This window comes from Capricornis sumatraensis, chromosome X (genome assembly GCF_032405125.1).
Source record: "Capricornis sumatraensis isolate serow.1 chromosome X, serow.2, whole genome shotgun sequence".
NCBI classification, from domain to species: Eukaryota; Metazoa; Chordata; class Mammalia; order Artiodactyla; family Bovidae; genus Capricornis; species Capricornis sumatraensis.
The window spans coordinates 146,724,740-146,748,449 of record NC_091092.1 but is presented as its reverse complement, the minus strand read 5'-3'; positions in this window follow the sequence as shown (position 1 = coordinate 146,748,449).

Here is a 23,710-nt window from a genome sequence, read left to right as displayed (position 1 = left end):
TTTGATTGCATCTTTTCCTTGGTTCAGACTAGTTTCAGAGAATTTGGGGAGGTGGGTTTGAGCATGTACACTTAGGGTATATAAGGTTTTCACAAACACTGGTCGGGGTCCTTGGCTAAGTGGGGACTGTGCCTTGGGCCCGCCGGTGTAATCAACTGCACTCCATGATCTGTATCATCCTTCTGAGTGAGTCTGTTTCCTGGAATGCACGGCTACAACAATCCCACTCCTGGGCAACTACCTGAGAAAACCATAATTCAAAAAGACACATGTACCCCAATGTTCCCTGAAGCACTATTTATAATAGCTAGGACATGGAAGATGTGGTACCAGTAAACCATGAAATATTGCTCAGGGTTGAGAAGGGGACAACAGAGGATGAGAGGGCTGGATGGCACCACTGACTCGATGGAAGTGAGTCTGAGTGAACTCTGGGAGTTGGTGATGGACAGGGAGGCATGGCATGCTGCGATTCATGGGGTCACAGAGTTGGACGCGACTGAGCGACTGAACTGAACTGATTATTCAACTATAAAAAGGAACAAATCTGAGTCCGTTGAAACAAGATTTTAAAATTAAAAAAAATATAAAGTAAAAGATATGTACCAAAAAAAAAAAAAAAAAAGAAACAAGGCAGATTAGCCAAGAGCCTGTTATACAGTGTGAAGTAAATTGTATACTAATGCATATATATATATATATATATGGAATCTAGTAAAATGGCCCTGATGAGCCAATTTGCAGGACAGCAATAAAGAAGCAGACGTAGAGAACAGATTTGTTCACACAGCGGGGGAAGGAGAGGGTGGGGTGAATTGAGAGAGCAGCGCTGACATATATACACGACCACGTGTAAAACAGACCCCTCGTGGGAAGCTGTTGCACAACACAGGGACCTCAGCTCGGTGCTCTGTGATGACCCAGAGCAGGGGATGGGAAGCTCAAGTGGAAGGGGATACATGAATACATACAGCTAATTCACATTGTTGTACGGCAGGAACCAACAACAATTATCCTTCAATTAAAAACAAATTTAAAAATAGACACAATGGATAAGCCAAATAAGAAAACAGAACTGCAAGCTTCAAGATAGAGCTTGGTGAATGTTCAGATGCAGTATATTTTATCAACCTTTCTGTATTCCATAAACAACTTAGATTATTAAAGCTACGCAGAAAAGGAGTCTCCCCAGGGCAACCTGGGAACATTCATTTCTACCTTATTTATATGTATTTCCCAGAGTCCTAAAACAACGTTAATTCAATCAACACACAGCCTTCCCCTTCCTTCCTTCCTTCCCTCCCCTTGTTATGTAAATCAGGGCCATTAGATCAGTTCAGTCACTCAGTCTTCAGACTCTTTGTGACCCCATAGACAGCAGCACACCAGTGTCAGGTAAAGACAACCAGGACACCAAAAAGAGTGTCTAACAGGCTTTAATGGGGAAGCTCTCCTGGACCCGAACGAGGCAGGTTGAGGAAGTCCGCGCCGGGACTGTGCTGGAGAGTGGCTTATATGCGTTCGTTGTGGAGGATGGTCAGGCTAGATTGCCCAAAAAAGGTACGCTTAATGGACAGGGGTTCGGATAGGTCTCCAGGCCAAGGCATCACGGGCTGACAGGTCCTTCTACATGGTTAGGGTGGGGCGGCTTTAGCTGGCAAAGTGTGCTGTCATTGGTCCCTGGGATCTGGGAGGCTCCTTCCCTTAGGGACTTCCCCCGCCGGTGGGAGAGAGGAGGGGGCGGTCCATCCTGGCCCCAGGGTCCGGCCTTACAGCCAGGCCTCCCTGTCTGTCACCAACTCCTGTCAACACCAACTCAGGCTCAAACTCATGTCCATTGAGTCAGTGATGCCATCCAACCATCTCATTCTCTGCCGTCCCCTTCTCCTCCTGCCCTCAATCTTTCCCAGCATCAGGGTCTTTTCTAATGAGTCAGTTCTTTGCATCAGGTGGCCAAAGGATTGGAGTTTCAGCTTCAACATCAGTCCTTCCACTGAATATTCAGGAGTGATCTCTTTTAGGACAGACTGGTTGGATCTCCTTGCAGTCCAAGGGACTCTCAAGAGCCTTCTCCAGCACCACAGTTCAAAAGCATCAATTTTTTGGCACTCAGCTTTCTTTATGGTCCGACTCTCACATCCGTACATGACTACTGGAAAAACCATAGCTTTGACTAGACAGACCTCTGTTGGTAAAGCAATGTCTCTGCTTTTTAATATGCTGTCTAGATTGGTCATAGCTTTTCTCCCAAGGAGCAAGCATCTTGTAATTTCATGGCTGCAGTCACCATCTGCAGTGATTTTGGAGCCTAAGAAAATAAAGTCTGACACTGTTTCCATATCAATTTGCCATAAAGTGATGGGACGGGATGCCATGATCTTCATTTTTTTGAATGTTGAATTTCAAGCCAGCTTTTTCGCTTTTCTCTTTCACTCTCATCAAGAGGCTCTTTCGTTCCTCCTCACTTTCTGCCATAAGGGTGGTGTCATCTACATATCTGAGGTTATTGCTATTTCTCCTGGCAATCTTGATTCCAGCTTGTGCTTCTTCCAGCCCGGCATTTCTCATGATGTACTCTGCATGTAAGTTAAATAAGCAGGGTGACAATATGCAGCCTTGAGGTACCCTTTTCCCAATTTGGAACCCGTCGGTTGTTCCGCGTCCATTTCTAACTGTTGCTTCCTGACCTGCATACAGGTTTCTGTGGAGGCAGGTAAGGTTGTCTGGTATTCCCATCTCTTTAGAAATGTGCCACAGTTTGTTGTGATCCACACAGTCAAAGGCTTTGGCTGTATGTAAATCAGGACACTTAGTACCTACTCACTACACACAAGCTGCCGGGAGGTGGCTCACTGATAAGAGTCCCTGAGGGAAACTAAAGTATGCAAGTGTTCCCTTCTGACTTTGGGCTCATCCTCCCTTCACGACCTCAGAGGACCATTCAAAGAGTCAGACACCGAGCAACCGAACAACATTCTGAGGAGGGCCCAACACTCCTGAAGAACTTGTGTGTGAACTAAGAAAAAAAAAAAACAAAAACTGCATTTTAATCTTAGTGCAACAGGAACTAGAAAGCGAAGAGGAACTAAAGAGCCTCATGATGAAAGTGAAAAAGGAAAATGAAAAGGTTAGCTTAAAGCTCAACATTCAGAAAACGAAGATCATGGCCTCTGGTCCCATCACTTCACAGCAAATAGATGAGGAAACAATGGAAACGATGACAGACTTTATATTTTGGGCTCCAAAATCACTGCAGATGGTAACTTCAGCCATGAAATTAAAAGGTGCTTGCTCTTTGTAAAAAAAAAAATGCTATGACCAACCTAGACAGCATATTAAAAAGCAGAGACATTGTTGACAAAGGTCCGTCTAGTCAAAGCTACAGTTTTTGCAGTAGTCATATATGGATGTGAGAGTTGGACTATAAAGAAAGCTGTGTGTTGAAGAATTGATGCTTTTGAACGGTGGTGTTGGAGAAGACTCTTGGGAGTCCCTTGGACTGCAAGGAGATCAAACCAGTCCATCCTAAAGGAAATCAGTCCTGAATATTTGGTGGAAGGACTGATGCTGAAGCTGAAACTTAGATCCTTTGGCCACCTGATTCAAAAAGCTGATTCATTTGAAAACATGCTGATGCTGGGAAAGATTGAGGGCAGGAGAAGAAGGGGACAGCAGAGGATGAGATGGTTGGATGGCATCACCGACTCAATGGACGTGAGTTTGAGTAAACTCCAGGAGTTGGTGATGGACAGGGAGGCCTGGCATGCTGCAGTCCACGGGGTCACAATGAGTCAGGCCCGAATGAGCAACTGAACTGAACTGAATCCTAGGGCAATGTGTGAAGAGATTAGGAAGCAAGGTAAAGCTACAGATTTCAACCAATACAGAGTTCAACCAAGCATTCCTGGCTGAAATAAAGCCCTCAACAGACAGCCCTGCCCTCAGACTATCACTTGCAAAATCCAGGTCATTTGCAGAGATGTGGGTGGACCTAGAGACTGTCTTACAAAGTGAGGAAAGTCAGAGAAAACCAAATATCATTAACTCATACGTGTGCAATCTGGAAAAAAAAAAATACGGTGGTACAGATGATGTTAATTACAAACCAGAAATAGAGACACAGATGAAAAGAAGAAAACCAAGGGGAAGTGGGGGGCAGGTGGTGGGATGGATTGGGAGATTATGGTTAACATATATACACCATTGATAACTACACAAAAATGGCAACTCACTGCAATATTCTTGATGGGAAACTCTACGAACAGAGGAGCCTGGCGGGCTACAGACCATGGGGTCACAGAGAGTCAGACACAACTTAGGGGCTAAACAGCAGCAATCACCTCACAGACGACGACAACATAAAACAGATAACTAATGAGAATATATTGTGGAGCCCAGGGGACGCTACTCAATATTCTTTGATAATCTAAATGGGAAGGAAATCCTTTGGCCACCTGAGTGTGTATATGTGTGTATATATGTATACAGAGTGTATATGTGTATAACTGATGCACAAATGGGAAGGAAATCTAAAAAAGAGAGAGAGAGTGTGTGTGTGTGTGTGTGTGTGTATATATATATATATATATATATATATATGGACTTTGCTAGTGGCTCAGATGGTAAAGCGTCTGCCTGCAATGCTGGAGGCCTGGGTTTGAGTCCTGGGTCGGGAAGATCCCTGGAGGAGGAAATGGCAACCCAACTCCAATATTCTTGCCTGGTAAATCCCACGGACAGAGGAGCCTGGTAGGCGACTATCCATGGGGTCGCAAAGTGGGACACACCTGAGCAACTTCACTCACTTACTCATACATATATAAAAAGTTGATTCACTTTGTTATACAGTAGAAACTAGCAGAGCATTGCAAGCCACCTACAGCCCCGTAAAAATTAAACACAACAGCAAAGTCAACAGACAGCCCTGCCCTCAGGCCGTCTCTTGCAATATCTGGGGTCCACAGGAGTCTTCCAGCCCACCAGGACCAAGCCAGCGTCATGGGATTCCAGAGAAGGGACCAGGGAGGCTCCTAGGTCAGATGGAATGGGGGCCCCTGCCAATATGTGGCAGTCAGAGACGACGGGGACAGCACCAGCTAGAGCCACAACTTCAGGAAAGGGACAGGCAGACACAGCTGATGCCAATGACCGGGAAAGTCCAACAAGCATCCACTGGTCCCCTCTCTTCCCTGTATCCACGAGGCAAAGATGCCGCTCTCCTCCACATCTCTGGGTAAGAGGCAGAGGATAGAAGGCTGAGCGTCAGGCTTCCCCGGTGGCTCTGTGGTTCAGAATCCGCCCGCCCATGCAGGCCACCACGGGTTCTATCCCTGGTCCCGGAAGGTCCCACAGACCCAGGAGCAAGCTAGCCTGTGTGCCACAACTCCTGAGCCTGTGCTTTGCAAACACTGAGTCCTGTGCACCCCAGAGTCCACACTCCTCAACAAGAGAGGTCAGTGCAAGCAAAGGCCCATGTACCGCAACTAGACAGTAGCCCCTGCTCACCAGAAATAGAGAAAGCCCACATGCACCAATGGAGACCCAACATATCCAAATGAATACATTTTTAAAAACACAGTCGCTAATAATGTTTTCTTAAAATAAAGGCTGAGAGTCTTGAGATTTCTTTCCAAGAAATTCTATCTAATAATAAAATAATATTATAATAAAAAATAACAAAAAATTAATTTAAAGTTTTTTTTAAAAATTTCAAATTATATAATGAAGTCAAGATGTTAAAACCATGTCAAAACGTAGTTGATTTTTCTCCAAATAAATACCTTTTTTAAAAGCACAGTCATTAATGACTTTTTTTTTAAAGAAGGCTGACAGTCTTGAGATTTCTTTCCAAGAAATTCGAGCTAATAATAAGAAAAAAACTATTCAAATTAATATAGTGAAATCAAGATGCTAAAACCATGTCAAAAGGTCATCGATTTTTTTTTTTCCAACTAATGAGCAGGTTGGGACTTGAAGGACAGATTCCAAAGTAAATAAAAATTATTTTTAAAAAGTGGCATTTCCCCTGCCAATCCGAGTGACAGTGTAAATGAGACGTTTGAGCATATTATTATATTTTACCGTGGATATTGTATTTCAAAGCAGTCAGTCAAATGGACAACCAAACAGGCATGAGAAGAACTGTCTCATCTTGGCCCATCTCTTTTTATACACTGATGTGGAAATGAGCACACAAACATGGAAATGAGGAGCAAGTGGTAAATACTTAATTGCGTCAACACAGGGGAGGAAAGATTTCAGAAGGTTGGGCTTGGTGGGGTCATCCCAGAGTTACAGCATTATTTGGAAGAGGTGACCTCCCCATCAACTGGGAATGTGTGTGTGTGTGTGTGTGTGTGTGTGTGTGCGCTCAGCTGCTAAGTTGTATCAGACCCTTTTCAACCCCATGGACCATAGCTTGCCAGGCTCATCTTGTCCATGGGATTTCCCAGGCGGGAATACTGGAGTGAGTTGCCATTTCCTCCTCCAGGGGATCTTCCCCAACCAGGGATCGAACCTGAGTCTCCTGCATCGGCAGGCAGGTTCTTTACCACCGAGTCACCTGGGAACCCCTTATCAACTGGGAATGGTCACCATGAAGCGGCATGGCGTCTTGACTCCCATAGGGCCTTTCATGAGGTACGAGACGTGTGTGTCTGACAACTTAGTCCCCTGCACAGAGCATTCAGTGCCGCCGGGATTCATTTGTGAAAGGATCTGTATCCGACAGGGGCCAACTAATTTAATGGCTCCCACTGGCATTGATGAAGTGTGGGAGCCGATAAAAGTTTACTGGCAGAAAGAGAAGCAGCTTCTAAATAAGAGATAAAAGAGTCTGGCTCTTTTCCTATATCAGGTGACAGAGACCCCAGAAGAATCACATTGTCAAGGCAGATAGAAAGCATCGAGTTTCTTCCTCTCTCTTCTTCCATTTCTTTTCAAAAAATATTGATTTATCTATTTATTTATTTGGCTGCACCTGTTCTTAGCTGTAGCATGCAGGATCCTTTTCTTTCTTTCTTTTTTAAAAATTCCTTCTTGCAAACTCTTAGCTACGGCATGTGGATTCTACTTCCCTGATCAGGGTTTGAACCTGTGTCCCCAGCACTGGGAGCTCAGTCTTAGCCACTGGGCCACCAGAGAAGTCCCTCTGTGCTTCAACCTTGAAGCACATTTTTAGACACACGCAACTCCATACTCTGAGAATCTGCAGATTATAACAGTGTGTGAAGGACAGGGAAAACCAGATCACATCTCCAAGAATCACTGTTTTCCAAGCAAATGGCTTAAAAATGTCATTTTTACACTGAACACTTGCGTTACTACTGAAAGAAAAGGATGTGGATTTTACTGACCCAAAGGTGGGATGTCAAAGACCTTTGCTTGGGGACGTCCCAGATGGTCCAGTGGCTAAGACTCTGAGCTCCCGATGCAGGGGGCCCAGGTTCGATCCTGGGTCAGGAAGCTAGATCCCACAGGCTGCAGCTGAGAGTTCCTTTGCCGGAACTAAAGAGTCCATGCGCTGCAACTAACACTCTGTGCAGCCAAATAAATATTTTAAAAAAGAAAGAAAGAAAAAGATCTTTGCTTGAGGACTGCTACTTCAGGGTATGGCTACTGGTTTTCCTTCCTTCTTTTTTTCTTTCTTTCGCTAATACATGCTGTGCCCATAATTGTGAGCTGCTTCTGCTTGTTCAAAATCTGTTGAGACAAAAATTGCATACCATGAAATGCCCAGACAGGAAACATGTGCTTTGATATTTTGCTAATCCCATGAATCAGCCAAGATGGAATGCATTCTCATGGCCAGAAAAACTTCTCCGTAGCTCCTCCCAGGATTAAAGACCACTGCTTCTGTCCTGCATTATTACCACAGTGTTTTTTTCTGCTTGTTGTTGAACTTCACACAATCCTAAATTCAACATACACATATGCTCTAATTTGTATCTCACTTTTTTCAGTCAACCTAATGTCTGTGAGAGCCGTCCATAAGATTCACTCATCAGTATCTGATTTTTCTATTTCTTTTTTTTCAGTGAGTGATATCCCATGGAACTCTGCAGACCTAGTCTCCCAATGAATTTCATTCAGTTATTTCCCCCCACCCCCGCCCCCGCCCCACTTTTTTCTGCATCTACTCAGCTGAGCATACGGTTGTCATCTTTATGCTAGTAACAGAATTACGGAGACAATCACAATTTGATTTTCCCATGTTAAACCCACCTCATGTTTCTGGACAGAAGGCCATTGTATCTTTTTTTCTATATGGCTGGGTCTGATTTATAAACAGGGCATCTGACTCAAGGGAATTCTCCCTGGGAACCTCACTCTCTGTTTGGTTATTGCAGGAGAAGGACACTTTTAGTTATTTCCAAGCAACGGAGTACAGGTTAAACATGATCTAAGAATGGCTTTACAGAAAGAAATAAGTCACATATTGGATGACTAAATTGAATCCAGAGGATGCAATGATGTTGTAAAACTATTCTGCTTCACTACAAGAGCTCGTCCATGGGTCTTTATCTCAAGTACCTGATATATATATATATTTTGTAAAATGTTTTAATGGCTAAGGAAGGAGACAAACAGCAGGAGCCTTCTCCTGAACCTTGGACTTAACGACTGTCCACCTCTGTGCCTCTGATCCATCTTCTTGAGAACCTTTCCTTTGTCCCTACATACATCCATGTATTTTGGAGCCAACATGCCAATTTGAATATGACTCATTTGAAAAGACCCTGATGCTGGTGAAGATTGAGGGCAAGAGGAGAAGGGGACGACAGAGGGTGAGATGGTTGGATGGCATCACCGACTCAATGGACGTATGTCTGAGTAAACTCCGGGAGTTGGTGCTGGACAGGGAGGCCTGGTGTGCTGCAGCCTGTAGGGTCTCAAAGAGTTGGACACGACTGAGCAACTGAACTGAACTGATGCCAATTTGGGGTATCAACTCCCCCATGATTTATAATTGCAATCTTATTCTTATTGATAAGGTTATCCAGCAGTCCAAACACCGAGAGGCAAGAATGTATGGTGGATACTTTAGCTTTGCTCGTATCTAACTTCCATATGATGAGGATGTGGTATAGAACAAAAGTGAAGTAGCTCAGTTGTGTCCGACTCTTTGCGACCCCATGGACTGTAGCCCGCGCCAGGCTCCTCTGTCCCTGGGATTTTCCAGGCAAGAGTCCTGGAGTGGGTTGGTGCTTCCTTCTCCAGGGGATCTTCCCGAACCAGGGACCGAACCTGGGTCTCCCGCATTGCTGGCAGACACCTTACCATCTGAGCCATCTGGGAAGCCACCTGGAAAGGATGGAACAGATTTCCAAAATCACAGCAAGAGCCAGCTGCACCTGTATGGGATGCATGATGCTTCCCGATCCCTGCATGCAGGGTTTCGTCCTCTCGAATTTAAATGTTCTACAGAGGGAAGCTGGCAGGCTTGGTGTAGGAGGCATTGGTTGTTTCCTGAGGGAGGCATTCAAAATAATACTGCAGGGCTGCCAACCCTGTGGCCTTTTCTGTTACTATGACAGGTGAGTGAGGGCTGTGAGGCTCATGTCAGAACACGGGTTTAGGCGGCTCCAACTCGAACACACACACATTTTAAATACACTTGTTCCAACGTCACAGCCACTCAACCAAATTAAAAATCGCCAAGTGTCACCAGCAAGATGGGCAGTACTTAAAGGACTGATTCGCTGAAAGCTGGCGAATTTTTTATTTTTATATTTTTATAAAAAAATAAATTTTTGATTTATATATTTTTATTTCCAGGGCGTCTCTGGCGGCTCAGACACTGAAGAAGGTGGGCTGTTTTTGACCCATCTTTCAGGATAGCCACTGTCTGCCCTCTTTCTCCTACCCGTGTTTTCTCGTTGACAGAAAAGTACTTTAAAGGACACAAAAAGCATTTAATTGGCTCCAAGAGAAATAGCAAACGTGAATCCAAAGGACTAAGGCACTGAAGTAAATTTTTCATTTCATATTACACGGATGAAAGCGCAACGCTTGCCACGGTTTTCACCTTTTAAAACAGATTTAAATATCCATCCAAACCTAAAGTGGTAAGGCTAAACCTAAGGAGTACACCATTCTACATAAAATAACAGCAAGAGAAGGAAGAAAGAAGGAGGAGAAAGTTCTAGTCTCATATCAGGAAATCCAATGGGAACTCAAGTGGATTCTGCCGGGTTTGGTGTTCAGTATGATCTTTTATGGGCTTCTCAGATAGTGCTAGGGGTAAAGACCCTGCCTGCCTGTGCAGGAGACATAAGAGCTGGGGGTTCAGTCTCGGGGTGGGGCAGATCCCCTGCAGGAGGGCATGGCAATCCACTCCAGCATTCTTGCCTGGAGAATCCCATGGACACAGGAGCCTGGAGGGCTACAGTCCATGGGGGTCGCAGAGAGTCGGACAGGACTGAAGCAACTTAGCACACACACACAGGATCTTTTATAATAAAGGAGAGGAGAGGTGTTTGCCTTCCACCGCTGGAGCAATACCCTTCAGCAGTTAAAGTTCATCTGTGTAATTAAATCAACAGTAGTAAGAACCACCTCTCTGTGGAAAGGTCATACATCACGGCAAAAGGCGGAAATCTCAAGCTTGTAGAAGAAACGATAATTAATTGCCAAAACATGAGGTTAGCTCTAACACTCTGCCAGCACAGTTAAGAACTCAGAAAGAATTCTGGGTGAGATTCTGAAGGAAACATTGACAGAACATGAGGGAACATTATTTATCAATGACAGCATTTCTTCTATCCCTCTTCTTGCTTCGGAACTGATAGATTTTTACAAATCTAAGGGTACTCTCATCTTACTGGTTTCTGGAAGAAAACGCTCCTCAGACGCACTAGTGTTGAAGAAGTCAGATGAAATAGGAGAATATACTCTTAAAACTTAAAGACATGAGTAATAAGCTGGTAAACGACATTAAGTTAAGCAGTGTGTAATAACTACTAAGTGAAAGCATTATGGAAAACATACAGTTTCTTGTTTAATATTGAAAGGCTATATTCTTAAAGTAATTTGTGGCAATAATTTAAGTTGTCCAGTGCTACATTTATTGGAAAACATCTGGTTATCTTTAAACTCATCACTTAAGGAAGAGGGATCTCATGAGAAAGTTCCAGTGCAAATTACGCAAAATGCAGCAACTGTTCACATGTTTTAAGGTCACCTGAAGAAACAAAGGAGGTTCAGCATAAGGTATTAATATAATATAATATTATATTAATTAATATTATATATTATATTAATATTAATATAATGACATGAAATTATTTTAAAAATGTGTATGTAGTTGCATTTTTTTAAAAGAAAATATTTCCAAGTCATGAATTAGGTACCTAATTATTGAATTAAAGAAAATACTCCTACAGAGGATTTAAGACAGAACAAAACAAATCCAAAAAAAAAAAAAAAACCCTTCTTCCTTAGAAACATACATTCTCAGCCAAATGCTACACAAAGAGAATGAAAGCAAACGACCCATTTCATATAGATGTTTTTGTTGCTGTTTAGTTGCTAGGTCGTGTCCAACTCTCTTCAACCCCATGGACTGTAGCCCATCAGGCTCCGCTGTCCATGGGATTTCTCAGGCAAGAATACTGGCATCTGTTGCTATTTCCTCCTCCAGGGGATCTTTCAAACCCAGGGATTGAATGTGTGTCCGCTGTTTGGCAGAGATTTTTTTTTTTTTTTTTTTACCACTGAGGCACTAGGGAAGCCCATACATATATATATATCTAAACATGAAATAAAGGACTAAGTGGTTTTCCAAATTAGGTACTCAGAATGTGGATTCCAAATGCTTTACAGGAGTATTTGCCCTTACAGAAGTAATATCCATGAAATTAAAGTGCTTGTATTTTTATTTCCATTCTCAACCAAAGATTGACTCTTTTTTTTCACTACGCTGTAATATCATAGTCTCTTTTTGTTGCTTTTGTACTCACGATGAAAAATAATTGTCATTTAAGTGATCTTTAGGACACTGACAAAACCAATCCTCTGAATAACATAATTTTAACTCTGTTCATCTAAATTACTGAATTAAGTGGGAGTAAAAAGTTATCTCAGCATTCTGTGGCATATTATTGCAACATGTGTAGGCCAGCCAAAGATTAAGTTACAATGTAATACAAGTCTACTGGGAAAAGCAAAAGATTTCTGAATGGCTTCCAAGCACAACCTTAAAGTGCTTTTTCACAGAACTCAATTCTATCTTCAATCACTTTTACTTTTCCACTTAAATGACTAGGATCCAACTATTAATTTCCTGGCAACATTGTGACTAAGCATTTCATTTGTATTCATTGTCCACATCAGGGCAAAGTGCTTTTGTAGACTCCTCTGGCCAACTTCCCTGCCCCTTGAGTTCTCATCAATTTACCAGGAGTTTTACTGTTGGAGGCATATATTTATTTGCCTACCAACACAGTTTTTATTCAGCTGGAAGCAATGAATCTTGCAAAATAAAGGGTTTCTCTACTAGCAACAAAGATTTATATACAATGTGTCAATTTTAAAAAGAAAGCTTGTATTAAATTTTTCATAAAATATAATTTAGCATCAATGGCACCCCACTCCAGTACTCTTGCCTGGAAAATCCCACGGACTGAAGAGCCTGGTGGGCTGCAGTCCATGGGGTCGCTAAGAGTCGGACATGACTGAGTGACTTCAATTTCACTTTTCACTTTCCTGCATTGGAGAAGGAGATGGCAGCCCACTCCAGTGTTCTTGCCTGGAGAATCCCAGGGACGGGGGAGCCTGGTGGGCTGCTGTCTATGGGGTCGCACAGAGTCGGACACAACTGAAGTGACTTAGCAGCAGCAGCAGCGGCATACACCTAACTCCTGGAGGATGGCATGAAAACCCACTCTGGTACTCTTGCCTGGAGAATCCCCTTGGACAGAGAAACGTGGTGGGCTACAGTCCATGGGGTTGCAAAGAGTCAGACATGGCTAAGGAAGTAAGGACTCATAGAACTAGCTGGATATGACATGTATCTATGACGCAGTACACGTCACTTCACATACAATGTACATATGTGAGTATACATGTATGTACATATGTGTACACATGAATACATAATATACACATATGCATAAAGCAGCTAACACAAGAGATCAAACACGTTAAGGAGAGGAATAAGATATTGGACTGCATGATACTGACAAAATTAAATATGTCAAGAAATACACAACAGGTATGTATATAAGAAGACCCTCCATCATTCATCTCTTTCTAAGTTCCACATGGGTGCTAACCAAATTCTCAACTTTCCTTGGGAAGCTGAGAGAGAACCTCGTCTCAGACAGAGAATACTGGCTCCTTCGCAAATACCGTGTGCATGTCTTGCTGCTGCTGCTGCTGCTAAGTCGCTTCAGTTGTGTCCAACTCTGTGCAACCCCATAGACGGCAGCCCACCAGGCTCCCCGTCCCTGGGATTCTCCAGGCAAGTACACTGGAGTGGGTTGCCATTTCCTTCTCCAATGCATGTCCTAGTGTTATTTAAAATGCCCAGATCTATATGCTTCTTCCCTTGCAAGCTGAGGTGGATCCTGACACTTCAACAGAACAAGAGGCCAAGCATGGAAAACCACCTTCTGAAAATGGATAGGATCAGAACTCACCCTCCTGTGTGCTGGGTGTCATAAAAGGTTCTAGTAGTGAAGAATATATACTTGTATGCAGAGTGCATGATGAGAAACGCTGGGCTGGATGAAGTACAAGCTGGAATCAAGACTGCTGGGAGAAACAGCAATAACCTCAGGTATGCTGATGACACCACCCTTATGGCAGAAAGCAAAGAAGAACTAAAGACGCTCCTGATGAAAGTGAAAGAGAAGATGAAAAAGTTGGCTTAAAACTCAACGTTCAGAAAACTAACATCATGGCATCTGGTCCCATCACTTCATGGCAAATAGATGGGAAAACAGTGGAAACAGTGAGAGACTATATTTTTGCAGGCTACAAAATCACTGCAGATGGTGACTGCAGCCATGAAATTAAAAGATGCTTGCTCCTTGGAAGAAAAGCTATGACCAACCTACACCTAAAACCTAGACCTAGTATTATTAAAAGGGTCTAGGTTGGTCCTAGACTAAAAAGCAGAGATATTACTTTGCCAATAAAGCTCCATGTAGTCAAGGCTATGGTATTTCCAGTGGTCGTGTATGGATGTGAGAGTTGGACTGTGAAGAAAGCTGAGCACCGAAGAATTGATACTTTTGAACTGTGGTGTGAACTGTGGTGTTAGAGAAGACTCTTGAGAGTCCCTTGGACTGTTAGGAGATGAAACCAGTCAATCCTAAAGGAAATCAGTCCTGAATATTCCTTGGAAGGACTGATGCTGAAGCTGAAACTCCAGTACTTTGGCCACCTGATGCGAAGAACTGACTCACTGGAAAAGACCGTGATACTGGGAAAGATAGAAGGCAGAAGGAGAAGGGGACAACAGAAGATGAGAGGGTTGGATGGCATCACTGACTCAGTGGATGTGAGTTTGAGTAAACTCTGGGAGTTGGTGAATGGAGAGGGAGGCCTGGCGTGCTGCAGTCCATGGGGTGGCAAAGAGTTGGACATGACTGAGTGACTGAACTGAACTGAACAGACACTTGTAACAAATTCCAAAGTTGCCTTGTGTCCTTGTGGTTTAGTCTTGCAGTGAAAACACTATCCGTGAGATCTACCCTTGCAATAAATGTTTGCAGCGTACGGCATCGTCTTGTTTATCAGAGGTGTGCACAGGACACTTGATCTCTAGGATATATTCATCCAGAGTAACTGGAACTTTGTTGTGACCCGTCCTCAGTCCTGCAGCCATCAGACATGAGCCAACCCTACCGGGCTCGGGCTCTCTGCCTCTGCGAGTGACCCTGTGAAGGGTCCACGTGTCAGGGAGACTGTACGGCACGTGCGTCTCCATCATCAGCTTGTTTCTCTGGGCACAATGTCCTCTGGGGGCATTCGTGTTGTCAGACATGGCGGGATTTCCTTCTCTTTTATTTAAGGCTGGATGATATTTACAAAGTGTGATCAATGTGTATGTGTGTCTTGTCACTTGCTTCTGTGCTCTGAGACCCGTCCTCACCCTCAGCTTTGCTCTGCCTGCAGACGCCAGGCTCCCTTGATAATCGTCATCTGTAATTCAACTCAGCGAGAGGAGGCCGAGGTAGAACATGGGATGGGCAAAGGAGGTGAGAACCTGGGTAACTCTGATGCTTCTGCTCTCCAGGAAGCTCTGTCTCCATGCTCCCAATCCTGACACTTGGGTTCAGCACCTCGACTCCCTGGGGGGTGTGGAGGCTCATGCCTTGAAAGGCTCCCCCATTCCCAACAGGTCTTTCCAGCTCTCTCAGTGATCTGGCAAACAGCTTCCAATATCTAACCCTCCTCTGCAGCTAGCCGGTGTACATCCTGCCTTTCTGAGTGGGTCAAGAATGACATACTCGAGAAACCACAATTGAAGGAGACACGTGCACCCCAATGTTCATCGCAGCACTGCTTACAACAGCCAGGACATGGAAGCCACCTAGATGTCCATCAGCAGACGAACGGGCAGGCAAGTTTTGGTACATATACACAATGGAATATTACTCAGCTATTAAAAAGAACGCATTTGAAACAATTCTAGTGAGGTGGATGAAACTGGAGCCTATTATACAGAGTGAAGTAAGTCAGAAAGAAAAACACCAATACAGTATATTAACACATACATATGGAATTTAGAAAGATGGTAATGATGACCCTACAAGCAAGACAGTGAAAGAGACACAGAGGTACAGAACAGACTTTTGGACTCTGTGGGAGGGGGAGAGGGTGGGATGACCTGAGAGAATAGCATTGAAACATGTATACTACCATATGTGAAATAGATGGCCAGTCCAGGTTCGATGCATGAGACAGGGTGATCGGGGCTGGTGCACTGGGATGACCCAGAGGGATGGGATGGGGAGGGAGGTGGGAGGGGGGTTCGGGATGGATACATGTACACCCGTGGCAGATTCATGTCAATGTTTGGCAAAAACCACTACAATATTGTAATTAGCCTCCAATTAAAATAAATAAATAATTTTTTTAAAAAAAAGAATGATGTACTGAACACTTCTCTGGTGGTCCAGTGGCTAAGACACTGAGCTCCCAATGCAAGGCGCCAGGCTTTGATCCCTGGTAAGGGAACCAGAGGGGCTGCCCAGGTGGCGCTCGTGGTAAAGAACCTGCTCTGCCAATACGGGAGACCCTGGTTCGATCCCTGGGTGGGGAAGATCCCCTGGAGGAGAAAACGTCAACCCACTCTAGTGTTCTTGCCTGGAGAATCCCATGGACAGAGGAGCCTGGTGAGCTACAGTCTCTGGGGTCACAAAGAGTCGGACATGACTGAGCGCATGCGTGCACACAAGAGAATTATACCCTGCATATCATATCTATAGATCCCATATGCTGCAACTAAGATGCAGAAAAAACAAATAATTTTTTTTTAATGACATATTCTGAAAATTGCGGTTTTAATTGATGCAGCTTTACAGAGTGGCTTGGCCACTGGCAGAACTTCCTATGTACCATGGAATCCAGCAACAACAATGAAAAGGACCCACGGTGTTCTGAGATCCTTTGTCTCTTACCCATGACAACCACTTGTCCAGCCCAATGACCTGTCAGTTTCGAGACAGTAAATACTTTTGTGTAAATAATGAGCAATGTTAGTATCACAAACCCACCACAAGTATACATCTGGGGCCCTTTCTCCCTAGATTCAAGTCTCCACACCACCAAACAAAACAATGATGGTAACTTAGAAGCAATCCATTTTCATTCAGAAAATATGGGTTACTGGCATTTTCAGAATTATGAGTTTCATTTAACATGAGGGCTACTGTATTGCCAGAGATTAAATAATTCTTAAAAAGCTTTCTAATTTTCTAGTTAATTCACCATTTGAAAGATGGATTCAACCTGTATTAGGTCTTAAGAACTGCAGTTTGATTAGATGATGCAAGTCAATTTCCCAACAATTACGAGTTAATGTCCTTAAGGAATTTATTGCAATACACAAAACGGAGTAGAATTTCGGGATGCCAAGTCCGATCTACATGAACATTTCCACTTGTTGATCAGAGTAATCACATCTTTCTCTTTAGAGCTTCATAGATATTCAAGGGTTGCCCCCAACTCCCTTCCGCTTTGTTCTCGCTATAGATGTCAGCAATGTTGATTTTATATCACCTAACTGGTCTCGCTGGCTAGTACACACATCTTTTCCAATAATTCAACACAAGTAAAGCCCTATATACCGTGATGCCGGAGGTGCACTGTTTATTTTTTACAAATGAATTATATGAATTCTTCAGAAATGTGTTATTTTGAAAACACAAAATTGGCCTAACTGGCAGAGAGCTCGATTTTATTTATTTATTTTTTGCCCACACTGTACAGCATGTGAGATCCTAGATCCCTGACCAGGGATTGAACATGTGCCCCGCCCCCACCCCCAACCCCCCCTGCATTGGAAACACAGACTCTTAATCACTGGATCACCAGAAGAAGTCCCAAGAGCTCTATTTTTAAATGTGTGAGTGTCAAAGAATTCATTTTGGTTCTGGGACTCCAGAGTAGCACTTAACACTGTTATAAAGAAAGCAAGTCACAACGTAAATTTAGAGGATGCTTTTTAATTTACACATTGTCTGTCATCCACCTTAGGGTTTACACATAAACAGCACTGAAGCCATTTGCAACCTTTTCCCCTTTTCATACTGTCCATGGGGTCCTCCGGGCAAGAAGAAAAGTCCTTGATGCTGGGAAAGACTGAGGGCAAAAGGAAAAGGGGGCAGCAGAGGATGAGATGGTTAGACAGCATCACCAACTCAATGGGCACAAGTTTGAGCAAACTCCGGGAGACAGTGGAGGATAGAGGCGCCTGGTGCGCTTCAGCCTATGTGTTCACAAAGAGTCAGACACGAGTTAACTGAGCATCAGCAATCTGCCACGCCTGTCTTGGTTTTACATCTCTCACAAGCGAGTTAAATATTTGCAAGCACATCAAAGCTTAGTCACCTTTATGGGGCAGGAAAGCTTGGCCTCTACACTTGTGCCATGCAAAGTCTGCCACCGAAGCTGTTATTTACAGAGCATGCCAAGAAGAAAAAAAATTGGAACATGACACATTCTGAGGGGAAGAACCCAGTGAGCTCATTCATAAGAACTGAATCAGTTTGGAAAAGAGCAAATGTCACAGGTGTTGGTAGGTACTGCTGAAATTGTTTCCCAAGTCCAATCATTCCTCAAAAACAATTCAGAAAAACAAAACAAGACAAAACCTAAGAGTCGTGTCATGAACATCGTGGAGTATAGATGACCCTTACGAGGCAGAAGAGTCAACCACGACTTAGCAACTAAACAACAAAATGAGGCTGAACTCCTCTGTAGATGGTTTTAGAACTTGACAGAGAGGTCCTCGGGACTGACACAGCCGGCCTCAGTTCTCAGGAAAGGTCGTCTGCCAGATGATCTCAGAACCCCTAAAATATGACCACGTGCCTAAACTCTTGCTTCTGTAAAATCACATTATTTTGGATTTCAGCTGACATTTGTAGATAATCCTTCTTGGACCTCACTGTACTATACTCATGCTCTGCCAGATCGGAAACTTTTCATTTTCATCCCAGAACAGGTTTCTTCAAACACACTCTCACTGAGCAGTTCACTTTGACGCTTTCAGGTATCATGTAAAAGTCGGCAACTTTCTTTTCTAGAAATCGTACCAGATACGCACCAGACACACAACTCTCTCCTTAGATCTATTATCTGGAACACTTAATACACTTGGGTCTTGCAGACACAGCAAACAGCTGGCCTGATAATGTCTCTCTTAGTAAGTATTCCTGCTTCATGGATATTTATTTTTATAAGTGATGTCAGATTGCTTTTGCCACTTTTTTTTTTTTTTTTGCTTTAAAAGGTTTGTCTTTCTGTTTTATGGAAGTTGTTTCTTCTTTTGAGTTGTGTGTACTAACCTCTTTGTTCTCTTCTGCCCCTCCTGACCTTTAGATAATTACTATATTATATTCTTAAGTTCTTTGTCTCTTTTTCTTTTCTCTTGGGTTGGCCAAAAAGTCTGTTTGAGTTTTTTTGTAAGAGCTTAAAAGTCGAATGAACTTTTTGGCCAATCCAGTGTTTTCATTTAATTTTATGTGCTTTGTTAAATTATCAGCTTGAGTCTCTTTTAAATTCACTTAGGAGTTACTTTTTTTTTTTTTTTGTAGATTCAAAATTGTACTCAATTTGTTCAAATGAAAAATAAAATGGCAACTCTTTATTCTTATGAAGGATGAAGAAATTAACTTCTGTTAATTGGAAAGTCTCACTGTAAACCCTTTTCACACAGTTTTGCTGGTTTTTATACACTGTTGTTTCTCTTTGGAGATAAAACAAATAAATCCCTTACCATATAGCTATGCCCTATAATTAGTTTCAGTAAACACTTATTTTATAATTGTAACACACACTGACTATGATATTGGTTCATTGTCAAGATGAACCAATACATTTGTAACTCAAAGTATTAAGGCTTTCAGAAAAAAATAAAGTGAAGACTTGCTTAAATGAGATCATGATAAGACCAAAGTATGGCCAGCAACAATTCATAAAACAGAATGATGACATATACATAATTTTTATAAAAAGTATCCAGGTAAATATATTCCCTGAGATTTTACTTCTGTAATAACTCACGGTAAGTATTTTTCTTAAATAAGAGCAAACTGTCAGAGCAAAAGTTTCAGTATTTTCTTATAAACTGCTAACCAATGCCATTAAGTCAACTCACATTTGAATCATGTTTCTTTGTGATTTACAGGTTCTCTCAGAAAACAAAGAAAGAAATAAACACACTGTGCAAACTATAGACGCACAGCTGTTACAGAGCCCAGACACTTAAAGTGTAAGGGATAAAATGTCTTTTCTAGAAATCTGAATTTGTCTGGCTTAAATATATAATAATCCTTTAGTAACCTTTACAAGCCACTCAAATAGGTGCTTAATTAAGTCTCAATAAAACCCATACTCTAATTCCTTATCTTCACAATTATTCAAAACACAGCATTCTTTTCAAAAGAATTCAAATAGAACGGAATTTTCAATTAGAATTGAATTTGCTATGGCACCCCACTCCAGTACTCTTGCCTGGAAAATCCCATGGATGGAGGAGCCTGGTGGGCTACAGTCCATGGGGTCACTAAGTCGAACATGACTGAGTGACTTCACTTTCACCTTTTGCTTTCATGCATTGGAGAAGGAAATGGCAACTCACTCCAGTGTTCTTGCCTGGAGAATCCCAGGGACGGGGGAGCCTGGTGGGCTGCCATCTATGGGGTCGCAGAGTCGGACACGACTGAAGTGACTTAGCAATTGAATTTTCAGATAGAATTCAAAAGAATTCTATTTCAAAAAATATGTCAACCTAGTAAAGTGGAAAACTTCTTGTCAACTCCAAAGAAAGTTAAGGGAACTCATTTTGATAAAACAGCAGGATCTGGTCGAAACAGACACACTGGTATCTATTAGAAAGGTTAATCAACTAAAGAAACAAAAAATTAACTCAGCAATAATAAAAGTCCCATTATGATTAGTTTCTGAAGCTGTCATGTGTTTCTCTTGACCATTATAATAATGGCATTTACTTTCTTGAGTTTTTATAAGGGACTTAATTAGAGATTTGGGGGATTATTAAGTGTAGGCTTAATTGACTGTTGCTGCTGCTGCTACTGATGCTAAGTTGCTTCAGTCGTGTCCCACTCTGTGCGACCCCATAGACGGCAGCCCACCAGGCTTCCCAGTCCCTGGGATTCTCCAGGCAAGAACACTGGAGTGGGTTGCCATTTCCTTCTCCAATGCATGAAAGTGAAAAGGGAAAGTGAAGTCGCTCAGTCCTGTCTGACCCTCAGCAACCCCATGGACTGCAGCCCACCAGGCTCCTCCGTCCATGGAATTTTCCAGGCAAGAGCACTGGAGTGGGGTGCCATTGCCTTCTGCAACTGACTGTTAGATCCCTATTTTTTAAAATCGTTTATGCAACTTCTAAAGATACATGCTTCTCCTTTCTTTGTCCTGATTTCAAAAGTCCTGGCCTGATCCTTATTTACAATTATTTAATTGTTTAGAGTGCCCATTGTCCTTGTCAAAGATAATTACACTGTTGGGTGTATATCCAAAGAAACCAAAATCACCAATCTTAAAAGACATACGCACCTTAATGTTCACACCAGCATTGTTTACAATAGCCAAGTCATTAACAACCCAAATGTCCATTAACAGATAAATGGATAAAGATGTTGTACATATATACAGCGGAACAATACTCAGCCACAAAAAATGAAATTCTGCCATCTGCAGCAACATGGATGGACTTATTTCCATCGTCAAATAAGTCAGAGAAAGACAAATAGTGAATCACGTCACTTGTATGTGAAATCTAAATATATACAACAGACTTGTGAATATAACAAGACAGAAACACTCGCTAGATACAGAAAGCCACATAGTGGTTAGCTGTGGCTTGGAGGGAAGTGGGGAGGGGTTAAAAGGTGCAAACTATCAGGTATAAAATAAGCTACCTGGAAGGATACCCTGCACAACATTCAGAATATTGCCAATATTTTATAATAACTGTAAACGGAGTATAACCTTAAAAAACTGTGAGTTTGCACACCTGTATCTTCTATAATACTGCACAGAAACTATACTTAAATTGAGATAACTGAATAAACAGTAAAATAACTCCACGGGGTTGGACGGAAAACAAAACAACCAGAAACAGATTATTCATTGAATGATAGACTTGGTTCTCTCTCTGTTCTAAGTGCCCACCCACAATGCATGGTAACACTTTTTTTAGGACCAAGAGACTTCCGAATTGATTGCAAGTCAGTATCATTCTATTTTACAGACATTGATAATTATCAAGAGCATAGGCCGCCGTGAAAACAAAGGCTTGCAGATGAGGCGCAGGCCCCGAAGCTTTCAGGGTTACAGAGACTCACACTGGTGCATGAGTGTGAAAGCACACACAGACACAAGCACTCGTGACCCTTGTGGGGTCACCAACATGACAGTAACAGCATCTCCACCTTACATTCCGAAACACCAGGAGATACCAGAATCCTCAAAGCGAACAAAGAAACTGCAGAAAACAGATTAGATTCCTTGTTGCCTCTGACCTTCAGCAGTCACTTAATCCTGCTGGAAAAACACAACAGACACAGATCACAATTCATCTACGCCTGTCCCCGGTGGAGAGAGAGACCAGGCCATCGGACTCACATCCTGAAACACACTTGACCAAGAACGAGACTCACGGCTCAGAGCCAACACACGCAGTGGCTTTTCATGAAATTAAAAGATGCACCTGAAGAATGGGGCCAGGAGATTCAAGGGGCACAAATCTGCGTCAGGAACAATTGGAAGGTATGACCCTGCTTGGTGACCTTTAAAGCGGGTCATGATCAACCTATACACATTCTTACTTCCTCTTCATTTCTCTCTCTCCCCCTGACATCATCCAGGTTAACCAATCTCCAACATCACAGTCATAAGTCTACAACCAGGCATTCATGGCAAAACCAGTTTAGAAACCCCTGTTAGGCTCCAGCTCTCTGTAAGGCTGCTGCTACTGCAACTGCTAAGTCGCTTCACTCGTGTCCCACTCTGTGCAACCCCACAGACGCCAGCCCACCAGGCTCCCCTGTCCCTGGGATTCTCCAGGCAAGAACACTGGTGTGGGTTGCCATGTTCTTCTCCAACTCTCTGTAAGAACACTGCCCCATTTTAGTTACTCATGAACCAAATCACCTTGAACCAAGGTACACAGGTCACCTGCATACAGTGTGTATCACGGAGGCTTTCAGGCTACTTACCCCAGCTGATCTTCCAGGACCATATACGTTCAGATGTCACAACTCCCCCATACTTGACTTCAGCACTGACAATGCTGCCAGAAGTTCGGGATCAGAAGCCCACTGGCCAATTTGCTCCCTAGATGGGAGAGGAGGGAAACATAAGGATTAGGTAAAACACACATCAGTTCAGTTCAGTTCAGTTGCTCAGTCGTGTCCGACTCTCTGCAACCCCAGGAATCGCAGCACGCCAGGCCTCCCTGTCCATCACCAACTCCCGGAGTTCACTCAGACTCATGTCCATCGAGTCCGTGATGCCATCCAGCCATCTCATCCTCGGTCGTCCCCTTCTCCTCCTGCCCCCAATCCCTCCTACCAGCATCAGAGCCTTTTCCAATGAGTCAACTCTTCGCATGAGGTGGCCAAAGTACTGCAGTTTCAGCTTTAGCATCATTCCTTCCAAAGAAATCCCAGGGTTGATCTCCTTCAGAATGGACTGGCTGGATCTCCTTGCAGTCCAAGGGACTCTCAAGAGTCTTCTCCAACACCACAGTTCAAAAGCATCAATTCTTCGGTGCTCAGCCTTCTTCATAGTCCAACACATAGCCTTGAAGAAAACTCTTGAGAGTCCCTTGGACTGCAAGAAGCTCCAACCCGTCCATCCTAAAGGAAATCAGTCCTGAATATTCCTTAGAAGGACTGATGTTGAAGCTGAAGCTCCAATACTTTGGCCACTTGATGCAAAGAACTGACTCCTTGGAAAAGACCCTGATGATGGGAAAGACTGAAGGCAGGAGAAGGGACGACAGAGG